Source organism: Onychomys torridus, chromosome 15, assembly GCF_903995425.1.
Source record: "Onychomys torridus chromosome 15, mOncTor1.1, whole genome shotgun sequence".
Taxonomy (NCBI): domain Eukaryota; kingdom Metazoa; phylum Chordata; class Mammalia; order Rodentia; family Cricetidae; genus Onychomys; species Onychomys torridus.
In genome coordinates, this window is record NC_050457.1 from 22,807,717 (window position 1) to 22,821,223 (window position 13,507).

General features: G+C 46.6%; 2 long non-coding RNA genes across 2 annotated transcripts; both read left to right on the forward strand.

Annotated features, from left to right (window-relative positions):
- Positions 1-1,163: 1,163 nt before the first annotated feature.
- Positions 1,164-5,932, forward strand: LOC118596119. Its single transcript, XR_004946669.1, has 3 exons — positions 1,164-1,221; positions 5,569-5,724; positions 5,836-5,932. It is a non-coding gene; the product is annotated as an uncharacterized LOC118596119 (long non-coding RNA).
- Positions 5,933-8,515: 2,583 nt separating this feature from the next.
- On the forward strand, positions 8,516-12,454 carry LOC118596066. Its single transcript, XR_004946663.1, has 4 exons — positions 8,516-8,643; positions 8,963-9,065; positions 11,866-11,980; positions 12,209-12,454. It is a non-coding gene; the product is annotated as an uncharacterized LOC118596066 (long non-coding RNA).
- Positions 12,455-13,507: the final 1,053 nt, after the last annotated feature.

A 13,507-nucleotide genomic window follows, 5' to 3' on the forward strand; every position in this document is an offset into this window, starting at 1 on the left:
ACCATTGCCCCATCTGGCAGTGCAGGCCACTCAGATCTGCATGGCCCCAGATCTCCAGCATCTGTCTGGCTGGCCTTCGATGGTAATGGGAACCTTGGACATCAACACTGACCCTGGCTGCAGTAGGGCTATGGACCCAGACATGGCCCTCAGCTACAGCTCTGGCCCAGACATCATTATGGCATTGGGTAGCAATGCAGGCCACTCAGATCTGCATGGCCTCAGCTGCAGTATGGACCTTGGCCACCAGCATGGACTCAGGTGGCTGACCTGATGACCCTGGCTATCCACACAGCCCTCAGTGGCAAAATGGGCCATGGACTTCAACACAGATCCCAGCTGCAATAGGACAACAGATATGGTCCTTGGCAGTAGCCTGGGTCTGGAGGTCACCATGATCCCAGATGGCAGTGCAGGCCACCCAGACTGTTTATTCTTTTTTTTTTTTTTTTAAAAAAAAGATTTTTATTTATTTATTATGTATACAGAAGAGGGCACCAGACCTCATTACAGATGGTTATGAGCCTCCATGTGGTTGCTGGGAATTGAACTCAGTCGGTGCTCTTAACCTCTGAGCCATCTCTCCGGCCTGGCCACCCAGACTGGTATGGCCCTCAGACACCAACACAGCCCAAGGTGGCTGCCCAGCACCTGGGAATCCACATAGCCTTCACCTACACACCTTTTAAGGTAGGAAAGGAAGCCGAGAGTTTGCTCAAGCCATAATCCTGAGATAGAAAATTAGACAGGAAAATGATGAGAGCAAAGGAAGCTGCTTTGATGAAGAGATGTGTGAGACCAGCCTCCTTTGCCCTGGGGTAGCCAGGAAGGTGACAGACAGCCAAGCCCTGGCAGCTGCAGCAAGCATTGTCTAGTGAGACAATAAAGCTTCGATCCATCGAGGGATACGGTCCTGTGACGAAAAGGGACAGAAAAGCATCAGAAGATGTGATAGTTTGAATGTAATTGACCCCCAAAAGCTCATAGGGAGTGGCACTATTAGGAGATGAGGCTTTGTTGGAGTGGGCGTGGCCTTGCTGGAGGAAGTGTGTCACTGTGGGGGCGGGCTTTGAGGAGTCCTATGCTCAGGATACCACCCACTGTCTCAGCAGACTTCCTGTTGTTGCCTACAAGATGGAGGACTCCCAGCTACTCCTCCAGCACCATGTCTGCCTGCCTGCCGCCATGCTCCCTGTGACAATAGACTGAACCTCAGACACCGTAAGTGAGTCACTCCAACTAGATGTTTACTTTATAAGACTTGCCGTGGTCATGATGTCTCTTCACAGCAATAGAAACCCTAACTAAGACAGAAGTTGGTACCAGGGACTGGGATACTGTTATGACTGGCCTGACCATGTTTTTGTTTGGAGTAATATAGACTTTGGGAGTTCTGGGTTAAGAAAACAATGGAATACTTTAAGCGCTGCTATATCCCCAGCTTTCTCTTTACACTTTTTATTTTGACACAGGGTCTTTCTATGTTGTTCAGGTTGGCCTTGAACTTTCGATGCAGTCCAGACTAGCCTTGAATTTTTAACTCTCCTGCCTTGGCCTCTAGAGTAGCTGGGATATAGGCCTGAGCCACACCAGACCCAGCTTGCCATGCTTCCTGACATAGCACTGACCTATCTCCCCAGATCAAAGTGTGTTCCAGGGTAGATGGAACTGACTTTGAATACCTGCCTGGACTATTTTAGACTGTGTGGTCTTGGGCGGCTTACTCATGTTCCTGAATAAATTAAAACATTAATTAATTCAATTAATAAATTAAAACAATAAGCAGAGAAGTAAGAATATCTATCCCATAATATATGTGGGAAATGACAAAGAGTGTCTTGTACCTTTAATGGTAGCTGGAGTTCTGCTTTGATGGTGATGAGAATGGATATACTTGTCAACAGCCTTGAGGCAGAAATAGGAAAATGGGTGAAGTTTTCCCCCAGTATGTACCCCAGCCCATGGAGACTCTTGTATTTTGAAAGGAAGTTCAGGTATAGATGAAATGAACAGGGCTTTCCAAAGCGCGTGAACACACTGTACATACTATCGATGGGAATGCCCAGTAGGGCAGTTCCCAGCTCTGTGAGGTTTGCAATTAGGCCCTGGATGGAGAGAGCCTTGGGAGACAAACACTGTGTAATGGACAGCCATGGTCAGAGTCTGAAAACATGGAGCAGGGGCTAGGAGGAGGCCTCATTGAACAGGTCATTCTCACCACAGCCCATTCTCACCACTCAGGAGCTTGAGGTTGGAGAAGAGAAACATCCTCGGGGGAGTGGTAGGATGAGGTGCCTATGCATGCAGCTGGACCCCGGAGCCTGTTAGACATGATCATCAAAGTTCCTTAGCAAAACAAACACAAACACAAACAAGCAAACAAAACCCAAGCCAAACAAACAAAAACCCTGCAGAATAATATTTGTATGCTCCTCGCTCACTCCCGTCATTGAAATCACAAGTAAGCAACAACTACCTCATTAAACACAAACTCCCAGCCTCCTGACTCTATTATGTTTTGCAGGAGAGCAATAGGAGACAGCATTTGTGAGCAAGTAAACCGTGGTTACTTGAGGGTACTTCTAAAGTGCTCTGGCTTGTCGAACTTAAAGAATTAGGGGTATATGGCTACATCAAATATCTTTCTATTGAAGAAACTCATAAGAGCCTTTAAGGGCTGCAACTGAGGTCCCTGGCAGAGGACTCAGAACCCAAAGCGGAAAAAGGTGTAGTAAAAACTAAATTTTCACACGCAGTGTGTTACAGGATTGAGATGTAAACCTATAGAAAGAAGACCAGGTAAAATAACTAAAAATACACGGTCATGAGTGTGTGTGTTTGTTTGCTTTTTGTTTTTGCTTTGCTTGTCTATTACAGTGGATTTTTATTGGATTTCTATTGGCTGCTTGATGCTGACATCTCTGTCATAGACTTAAGCCTGGCTAGCAGCAGAGAGGAAGCCTTTGTGAAGGGCCTGGGAGTTTTGGGTTGGCATTCGGAAGAGGACCAAGCTGGCATATGCTCAGAAGCCAGTAAGGTTTAGCCCACGCAGTGTGTGCTTTTCATGCCCGCAGACATAAGGGTGAGCGCTTTGCCTTAGAGAAGGACGGGCGTGTGGTTTGAATTAAGATAGCACCATCCGACAAAGTGGGCTTTCTGAAGAAGTGATGCTCTTGCTGACAATCATGCCTGTGTCTTCAGTAGGAGTGCACAGGGGGCTACTGCTTATACCTATGTTTTGAAAATGAGCCCTTAAACAATGAGAGAGTGGAAATGTTGACAGTGGTATTGATTGGAATGTCATTTTCCATTAGCCCAGGAGTCATGTGGGAATACTCCCTGGCTGGATGTTGGACCTGGCTCATGAGTGCAGAACAGAGCTGGCTTCTAGGGTTACAGGGTATGTGTCTATGGAAAAGTCTCTGGCCATGTTTAGACTACAACCTTGAAGTGTTTTTAAAATGTGTTGGGAAATGTCAACCAAAATTCCTGACACACTGTTTCTGTCTCATAAACTCACCTATTAAGTGAAATGTTACATCGGTAGACAGGGATTATTGGCTTAGAAAGTTCATGAGATGATGGGATTCGGGAAATAGAGAACACATGTTCAGCAATATCCAGAGGAACATCAGAGAGTCAGAGCAGAGATCTCAGAGTACTAAACAGATCTTCAAACCTCTGGGCTTCCCTCCAGCTCTGACAGGTGTGGGCTACATAGCCTGGCAAACACACAGATGGCCTGGAGGGATGCTTCTCCCCAAATTCCCAAGCTCTGGAAGTTTGACTGGGTAATGAAGGGGTGCAAGGCCTAAACCACAATTCCTAAACAGATAAAAAGCTGCCTAGATGTCTCAATATGTTAGCAACAATACTTTACTCATTATAAAATTAATGAGGTGGGGACAGTTTATATCCTTAAGTGTTTAAGGTTCTTCAGTGGAAACAAGGCTAACTCATGGTGAGCTTAAGGCAGAAGAAGCCAGGAACTGCTTCATTGCAACAACATGCAACCCATAAATTCTAAGAAAACAGAAAGGAACCAACAGCAAACCAGGAAAGAATTCTTGAAGACACAGACATTGTTGTAGGAATGGATTATAAATCCATTCCAGTATCTAAAGTTGTAGATACTGGGAAGAGTGGAGTTTGGCATTCTGGGTATTTTGCTTGTTTCCTACTTTGTTATTTTATCAGGGTTGGTATATTTTATTTCCAATGTCACTAAGTTTTGTCAGTGCTTTGAAAATTCTTAATAAGGCAAGCCCATCAGGCTGTAATTTAATTTTGGGAAAAAACAGACAACAGCATATTACCAAAACATTTTCATAAAAGCAAGATTTTGGTGAGGGAGAGGTGGGGGATTGGTAATAGACAAAGAAGATGAGCTACATACTGTTGTTTCTAAAACATCTTCTCAAAGCTTACTATAGATCTCTTAGGACTCAAGATTTTTGAATCTTCCCTGTTTTCAAAAACTAATAAAAATTTGTCTTAAACATCCCCATATGAATTTCTGACTCATAATTGGGGCAAGGGCTAATGCTACGTTCCACTGCATGAATCAAATGTGTGCTTCTTTCAAAAACTTCCTAAAACAATAATTAGATGGGAAAATGCTGGCAAAAATAACCATTAGCAAAATGACATCTGGAGAACTGAGTTGTGCAGGTAATCCAGAGAGAGCTCGGGGCTGTGCTGTGGCCCCTGACCGTCAGTCTTCAGCTGAACAATTCAGATCTCTAATGTTTCCAAACGTTTTGGCCTGTCTTTAACTTTGTGTAATGTCAGGATTAGATCAGCTTCACAGTATATCCTAGATGCAGCTGTTCTCTGCAGCTTTGAGGTACTTAAACAGGGTGGATGGGGAGAAGAAATGGAGGAAGAAAGAACATTGGCTCCGATAGTTAAAACCAGAAAGAGAAAAGAGGAGAAACTTGAGGTCCTCAGAATTGTTTTTATTAAATATGTTTATTTATTAAATTTTTTTCATTTTACATACCAACCCCAGTTCCCCCTCCCTCCCTTTCTCCCACCTCCTCATCTCCCTCCCACTCTACCCCCATCCACTCTTCAGAGTGGGGAAGGCCTCCCATGGTAGACAACAAAGTCTGGCATACCAAGTTGAAGGAGAGCCTAGCCCCTCTCCATTGTATCAAGGCTGAGCAAGGTATCCCACCACAGGGAATGGGTTCCAAAAAGCCAGTTCATGCATCTGGGATAAGTCCTGGTCCTGCTGCCAGGGACCCCACAAACAGATCGAGTCACATAGCTGTCACCCACATTCAGCAGGCCTAGTTCAGTCCCATGTAGGTTCCTGAGCTGTCAGTCCAGAGTCAGTGAGCTCCAACTGGCACCAGTCAGCTGTCTCTGTGGGTTTCCCCATCATGTTCTTGACCCCCTCTTCTTTTTTTCTTTCTTTTTTTTCTTTTTGAATGTCAAATGTCATTTATTGAAGGAGAGAGGAGGTCTTAAATATAGACTTACAGCACAATGGGGGAACCCTGAGGTCCTCAGAATTTTTTAAAGCCCTATTTAGGAGTCTCACATTGACTTTTGTTTCCCCAGGTGTCTGCTAGGACAACACCCCTGCCCCCACTTCAGTGGGAACTCTAGACAAGCTCTCTTTTTGGATGGCTTGCTCTCCTGCCTTCTTCTCTTCTGGCTGCTCAGTTTGGAAGAGAAACAATTCTACCAAGAATGCAGGTTACCCATCACATGAAGGTAAAAACGACTTTCAGTGATCTGTTGGCTGTATTTAAGTTTTTCCCCATTCTTGGCGGCCCTGTTCTGGTTCTGGGGAAATTCTCTTTCCATCTCTCTTTCCCTTGTTAGTTACAACGGAGCCATCTCCATCTTCTCACCCCATAAGCCAGATGCCTGGGATTCCTGAGACTTTCCTGTCCCTGCAACCAATGGCCCCTATCCTCCGGACCCCTCCAAATCCCACTCCTACGGGACCTCCCTGTTTGTTCTTGGTTCACGTCGTTTGGGATTAAACAGATTGGCGTGATACTCTTCCATTTTCTTCTGCTTTTCTACAGTCATTGGTGGATCGTTGCTGAGAGTTCTGGGTGAAAGGTATTTGGGACAGTCACTGTTTAGCCTTGAACCCAGCTTTTCAGCTCCTGTCCCAGCTAAACCACTGACCCCTTTGTACATGTCTCAAAACATAGTGGGGCTTGGGGGCCAGACTGAAGTAGCAATTCTGACTTGGATGGTTACTCTATATTTCTCTAAGTGCACTGGGTACTGGGTGGGGCTGGGGCTGACTCTTTACTGTCACAGAACCTAAGGTCTAGAAGAAGGTCATCAAGGACTTAGAGGCAGCATACTTCTAAGAGGCAAAGTGTGTCACAGGCCTTTGGTGGCCTGTCTGCCCAAACCCCATTTTCTCCTCTCTAGATGTTCATGTGTTCCTAATTTTCCTTACTGTTAGGAGTCACCAGTGGGTGTAATTGAAAGCCACTGATTGGGGCTTCTTGGAAAACAACTTGAAACGGGGCTAACTCTGCTGGAAAGCATACCCACTTGTCTGTTCTTTCTTTTGGAGTTAGTGACTAGTTGTGTATTGTGAGGAAGTTTGGAGTCTAGAAGTTTTTTCTGAGGAAGGCAGGATTGGCAGGGTGGAGGGCAAGCAGGTTTCTGATAACTGTGGGCTTCTTATAATTCTTGGGTTGGGATGTGCACGTGTGATGTTCCATCTTGATTATCAACTTGACCGGATTTAGACTCATCTGAGACTGTGGTGGTTGGAATGTATTGGCTGCCATAATCTCATAGGGAGTGGCACTATTAGGAGTATTAGGAGGTGTGGCTTTGTTGGAGTGGGTGTGGCCTGGTTGGAGGAAGTGTGTCACTGTGGGGGCGGGCTTTGAGGTCTCATATATGCTGAAGCCATGCCCAGTGTCTCAGCTCACTTCCTGTGGCCTGTGGATCAAGATGTAGGACTCTCAGCTCCAGCACCACGTCTACCTGTGTGCCGCGTGTCCCACCATCATGATAATAAACTGAACCTCTGTAACTGTAAGCCACCTTGTTAAATGTTTTCCTTTGTAAGGTTTGCTATGTATAGTGATATTTTATTTGTATTGAAATGTGATTTTATTTGTATGTCAATAAAGTTGCCTTGAGGTCAGAGCAAGCCAGAGCAGAAGCCGAGCAGTAGTGGGGCACGCCCTTAATCCCAGCACTTGGGAGGCAGAGCTAGGCGGATCTCTGTGTGTTCAAGGACATAGCCAGCATAGCAGACACACGCCTTTAATTTCAATACCAACCATAGAAGACCTGGAGGTCTGTACAAACAGGCAGTGACGAGGAGGTCACGTGGCTGGGTTACAACCAATGAGGGAGGAGAACAGAAAGTCTTTAAATAGACAGGACGCACAGAAGTAGGTCTCTTGCGGAGAGGAAGAACCGCAGAAGCAGTGAAGGGTAAGGTTTTCCGCTTTGGCTCTGACCTCGTGGTTTTTAACTCTGCAACTGGCTCTGTGTTTCTTATTTAATAAGCAGGATACATCTACAGCTATGGTCATGTCTCTTCACAACAATAGGAAGCCTAAGCTTTAGGTGTGTCTGTGGGTTTGATAGCAAGAAAAAAGCTAGATCCCGCTTTCCATTTTATTTTCTCTCTCTCTCTCTCTCTCTCTCTCTCTCTCTCTCTCTCTCTCTCTCTCTGTGTGTGTGTGTGTGTGTATTCTTTGGGAGAGAGAATGGGTGTTGTGATATATGTTGGGGAGGGGTACATGCACCTCTGCATGTACCTGTGCATGTGTGAGGAGGTCAGAAGAGGATGTCAGGCGTCCTGCTTGGTCACTCTCTGCCTTGTCCTCTTGAGGCAGAGTGTCTCACTGAACCTGGAGCTAGGCTAGTAGGCTGGTGTTCAGCAAGCCTCATCAGTCCTCCTGTTTCTGCTGGGGTCACAGGAACTCACAGACACAGCTTTTCAAGGGTGTTCCGGGATCTGAACGCAGGTCCTCAGGTGTTCTAGTTCAGTTGCTGTGATAAAACCTAAAAGCAACCCAAGGAAGGATGGTTTATCTTACAGTGTATCATCCATCATCAAGGGAAGCCAAGGCTGGCGCTGGAAGCAATAACTATGGAGAAAGGCTACCTCCTGGCTTGCTTCCCCTGCCTTGCTCAGCTACCTATACAGCTCAGGCCCACTTGGCACAGTGGCCTGGGCCATCCTCCATCAACCGGCAATTAAGAAAACACACACAGACATACCTACAGGCCGATCTGATGGAGGCAAGTTTTCAACTGAGGTTTCCTCTTTCCAGGTATGTCAAAACTAACCAGGACATCAGGCTTGTACAGCAAGTGCTCTTGCACATTGACTGACTTCTCCAGTCCCAGCTCTGCTGTACCGATCAGAGGTGCTTGCACATGGCCCCTGGGATGCTTTTCGATAAGCTCCAGTTTTGATTTTCATCATCTTGTAAAGGAACTTCTCCCATGTTCATGCTGTGAACATCCTCACCAACTGTCCTGTCTCTCTGATTTCCCAGACTCCACATGAAGCATACAGCAAGTCTGACGGTACCTCCTGAGCAGGCTGGTGGCTAAGGATCACATGTTTCCATAGCTTCTGTTGGCTTTATAAGGGGACCCTATCGGGCCCTCCTCTCCTGTGGTGCTTTGGTGAGTCTGTAACACAGCAAATGGACAGGCTCCGCCTTTTCTGGGTTCTCTCCTGGTGGGTGTTTTAAGTGGATTGTATGGGAGGGAATGATTCACATGTGGGTTGGTAATGAAATTTTGGAAATGAATACCTACAAAGGGTAGAGGAACCACATGCCCTGCAGCACTTGAGCAAGCCAAGAGTGCATCCACTGATTCCAGGGAATTACAAGAGCTCTCCATTTAGACTGATTAAAGAAGCGGGTCAGGAAATAATATAAAGTACATGGCATAGTAATTTGCTTTTTAAAAGGCTCTGTTTCTTCCCCACCTCCTCCAGCCTCTTGGTGACAGCCGCACACCCGGATGGATGTGCATGTTCAGTAATTGCATTAGCAACACACAAGGAACTCCCCCTCTCCTCCTCTCTCCTGGATCCCAAGGTAGGTTTTTAGCATAATGACTTAGGTAACAATTTTTTAACAATAGCCCTTCAGACCTGAAGAGTACTTCACTTTCAGCGCCCAGGCTCAATGCACTGGCAAACATTATGAGCGTTCAAAAGGGCTCTGTGGGACTGAGCAGCACACACACACAATCCCACCGTGTAGCATCGTGAGCATGCACTCAGGGTGAGGATCAGATGCAGGCTCATGAGGCAAGAAGGCTGGATGCTGGCTCTGGTTCTGTCCTTCTCCATCTGGGCCATTGTTGGCTAGTCCTTCGACATCTGTAGGATGCTAGGTGATCAGAGAACATACCAAGGTGAGTGCAATGCTCACTTCTAGCTGTAGCTTTCTGTGACAGGACTCATTCCAGTGCACAAGGCTGTGAACACCAGACACCTCACAAGTTGAGAAAACTGGGGTACAGAGAGTGTGATTTATTTACTTTGGGGCCACAGACCTTATAGAATAGAAAGCCAGACTGGAATGTGTCCCAGCTTTAGGCTGTCTCCAAACCCACTATGCTCTCATGTCTATGGCAAGAAAATGTGATTATTCAATAGTTTAAAAAGAAGAAAAGTTAAGTTTTCTAGTGCTAGTTTGACAATTAATGGTCAGTCAAGAGTGGTAACTTCCCAAGGTCTAGGCTGTAAGCCACTTCTGGAGAAAGGCAGGCTTGGCCCCAGTGGAAGCTGCTGCTCCCCAGAGAAAACTTCTGTGAAGGACACCATGTGCATGAGTGTGCACTGGCCTTATACTATAGTGTGCCCTGGGATGTCTTTTGTAACAGCAGCATTTGGTAAATCCAGTTACACTTCGAATGCAAAAACTCAGCCACCCTTAAAAGCAGTCCTTCATGGATAGTCTCACATTTTTAAGAGGAGGTTGTATCCTGGCCCAGCAGTCACTTGGTCATATTCTCAGCCAGAGTGAAAAGGGTTGGACTTCTGATTAGACAGAAGGAGGGGACCTTGACCAAGGAGAGCACACGTGATCAGCTCCCAGCAGTCATTGCCGCTCTCCATACCCTGAGGACTCAGCATTCTTGACTGCAGAGCTGCTGGAATGTTAATTGTCAACAGCTCACAGCTGAGCCCCTGGCCCTGAAGACAGCTGCTGGAGTCCCTGTTGGATGCTACCAGCAGCCTTTGCCCTGGGCCCTCACTCCACCTGGGGACAACTCGGCAAGGCCGGTCAAGTTCTGGAGCTCCCATGGGGCCTTGGCTGGGGCCTGATTGTAGTTTGGTGTACCCTTGGGCCTAATTCTGCTGCTCTCACCCCGCACACTCATGCTCTAGTCATCATGACAGCCTCAGCCACCCAAGAGTCTGACCTGCAATGTGCAGCCTTCTTTCTCCCAATCCCGAGAGAGTAGGCTCTCCAAAATCCCCATTGGTTATCTTTAATTGCTAACAACAAGTTTCCTTGGCTTGTTCAAGGACTTTGGGGAAAGATCTCACTATGGAGGTCCAATGGTGGCTGTTTGCCTGATATATATAATTTTCAAAATTGGGAATTGCCTTCCAAGACAAAATCATGCAAAGGTTAAGTGAGCTGGCCCAAACAGACTACAGAGAAATGATGTAACATCATAAATCAAGAGGAAATCCCACCCCATATTAAAGTGTTTCAGCACTCCCATCTGCCTCCTATAATCAATAGCATGTATTGGGAACTAATGATCACAGACAGCCAACTTACCTGTGCTGGGGGTGACACAGATTCAAAGACCAGCTGTTGTGCAAAGGTAGTTACAGCTGGATCATGCTGTCTGATGATGGTGTTGGGTCTCTGCATTTTAACCTGGAGGTTGGCAAGTAGGAAAAATCTAGCAAACTGCAATCAAAGCCACATTAGATGTGCTGATAGTTTTCTGACAGCGTGACACAGGGTAGGAGTCATCTGGGGAGAGAAAACGCCTCCATCAGATTGGTTTATAGGCAAGTCTATGGGAGAAATTTTCTTGATTAATGATTGCTATGGGAGGGCCTCGCCCACTGAGGGGTTGTACCACCCCTTGGCAGGTGGTCCTTGGTAGTACAAGGAAGCAAACTGAGCAAACAATGGGGAGCAAGCCAGCGAGCAGCATTCCTCCACGGCTTCTGCTTCAGTTCCTGCCTCGAATTCCCTGAGTGATGGACTGTGATATGGAAGTGTAAGCCAAATAAACCCTCTCCTCCCCAAGTTGCTTTTGGTCATGGTTTATCACAGCAATGGAAAGCTGATGAGAATGCCAGCCTTCAGCAATCACATCAGTTCTGATGACCATGAGGATGCTGGGTACAAGTGGTGATTGGCAGAATGGGATAGAAATGGGCAGAATTGGCAGATGGAAATCTGTAACCAGATCAAACTTGCTGTAGGTATTGCCCAGTGAATCTGGAAGCACTTGGAAATGTGAGTGATTTTTATAAATCTACACGTGTTTTGTGCATTAACAATAAACTACGAACTCACTTCATTATAGATCTCCCATACATTCGATGAGCATGCAGTTCTTAGGGGATCACGAATCTCATAGCACTGTGGCATTTTCCAGCTTGCTCTTCCTCATTAAAAAGAAAATCATGTGAGGGATAAGCCTGACAGATGAGCCTCAGGGAAGCTCTCAAGCTACTAATATGCGGTATTGGAATTGGGCACCCTTGGCAATGATGCTCACCAGGCCCAACAATTCCTCTCAGCAAGATTTGCTAGCAGGTGTCCCATTGTGTCTCCCTGTGGTCTCACATTGTGTCTCCTTGTGGTCTCTCCATTTACACTTAGGAAAGCTTATTAATTTTTCATCTTCCCTTAGGAATATCGGCCTGAAAAACAAGTGTTAAAGATATCCAAAGGACAGCCACCCTCTGTTTGATGCCATGGAAGAGACCAGAGAGTCCAGCTGGCAGGGAATGAGCTACTAGGCCAAGGTACTGATAGTGATGTCGAAGACTCTCATACTCCATATTCTTATTCTTGTGGGAGGGAAGAAAGATTTTTAGGGTACCAGTTCTCAATTGAGCAGAACCTCAGAGATTAGTGCAAAGGCTTATTGCTCTTAGGTACAGCATAGCATGGCCAGCACATATCTCCCCTCTCGGAACAGCTGAACTCCTCAGGGGTGGCTCTGTTTTTATATCTCTGTACATTCTTTCTAGGCTGAAAATTTCCTTGGTATGGAAGAGTCATGTGGCTCTCTATGCAGAAAATGCCACACAAGGTTGTCAAAAGTTGGGAGTACTGCATGCATCAGCACGCTGGAATCGGGATGGAATTTCCACTTCCTCTAGGTGGCCAGAAGACTCTTTCCTTAAGCTCTTTAGAGTCCTGCAGAATTCTTCACCTTTTCTCCTGCAGGGAGAAAATGGAGTTGGCAACCCACATGAGGCAGAGCTTACCTGAACTTGGAGAAAATGAGAAATTCCATGGCTTTGGAGTTAGGCACAGGAACGTGAATGCATTTCACATCAGACATGATTTAAGCCTTTGTATGCAGCTAAAAAAAAAAAAAAAAAAAAAAGAAAAATGCCAAAAACCCAAACCAAAAACCCAACTCTTTTCCCATTCACTGCGCAGAAGCTATTGGATCCACATTAGTGGTGAATTAGGCTACATTCCCCAGCAAAGCTTTTAGGCCACAGTCAACTATAGCATCAAACGACTCACACTGACTCTGCCTGCAAGTGCTTGACTTTGGAAGCTGAAACAGTTGAAATTAAACAATGTAAAGACAAAATATGGTGTGTATTTCCATAAGAAAAGTGCCTTCAGGTTTTCTTTTCAAGACCAATGAGGGCTTAGATATGTTTCCCTCTGTCTGCCCAGCGCCTGTGATGGACTGAGAGGAACAAGGAGACACACGTGCAGGCCAGCTGTGGTCTGCCCTGGGCTTGGAGGGGAAAGCATGGGCTGCCTTGATGCCGTGCAGCACTCAGCAGATGAGCACTATTATGGTGAGCAAATGTATGGTATGCTATGGCAGGGGGAGAGAGGGAGGGAGAGAGAGAGAGAGAGAGAGAGAGAGAGAGAGAGAGAGAGAGAGAGAAGGGTTCATGTCCTGCAGACAGAGGCATATCTGAAGAGGTAAAAGTGGTGAGGAGTGGGCTAACATAGGTGGCTTGATTGCCACCCAGGGCCATGGTGATGTTTGGGCCTGGGCTGCTGCTGCGGCCCATGTCTGGGTTCATGGCTCTGAATCAGCCAGAGTCTGTGTTGATGTTCATGGCTCCCGATACCACTGAAGGCTGAGAGGACAGGGCTGTACAGAGTTGGCCCCGCCCCCTCAGTGGCTACAACACCAGGCAGAACTTGTCCTGCCCCTCACCAGCTGAAGCACTCAGGAGAGAGGGTCCTACACCTCACCTGGGCTGCACAATAGAGCTGACCCTGTTGACGGGGGGGGGGGGGGGGGGGGGGGGGGGGGGGGAAGCAGGTGAACCAGCCCCAGAAGGTGAGTG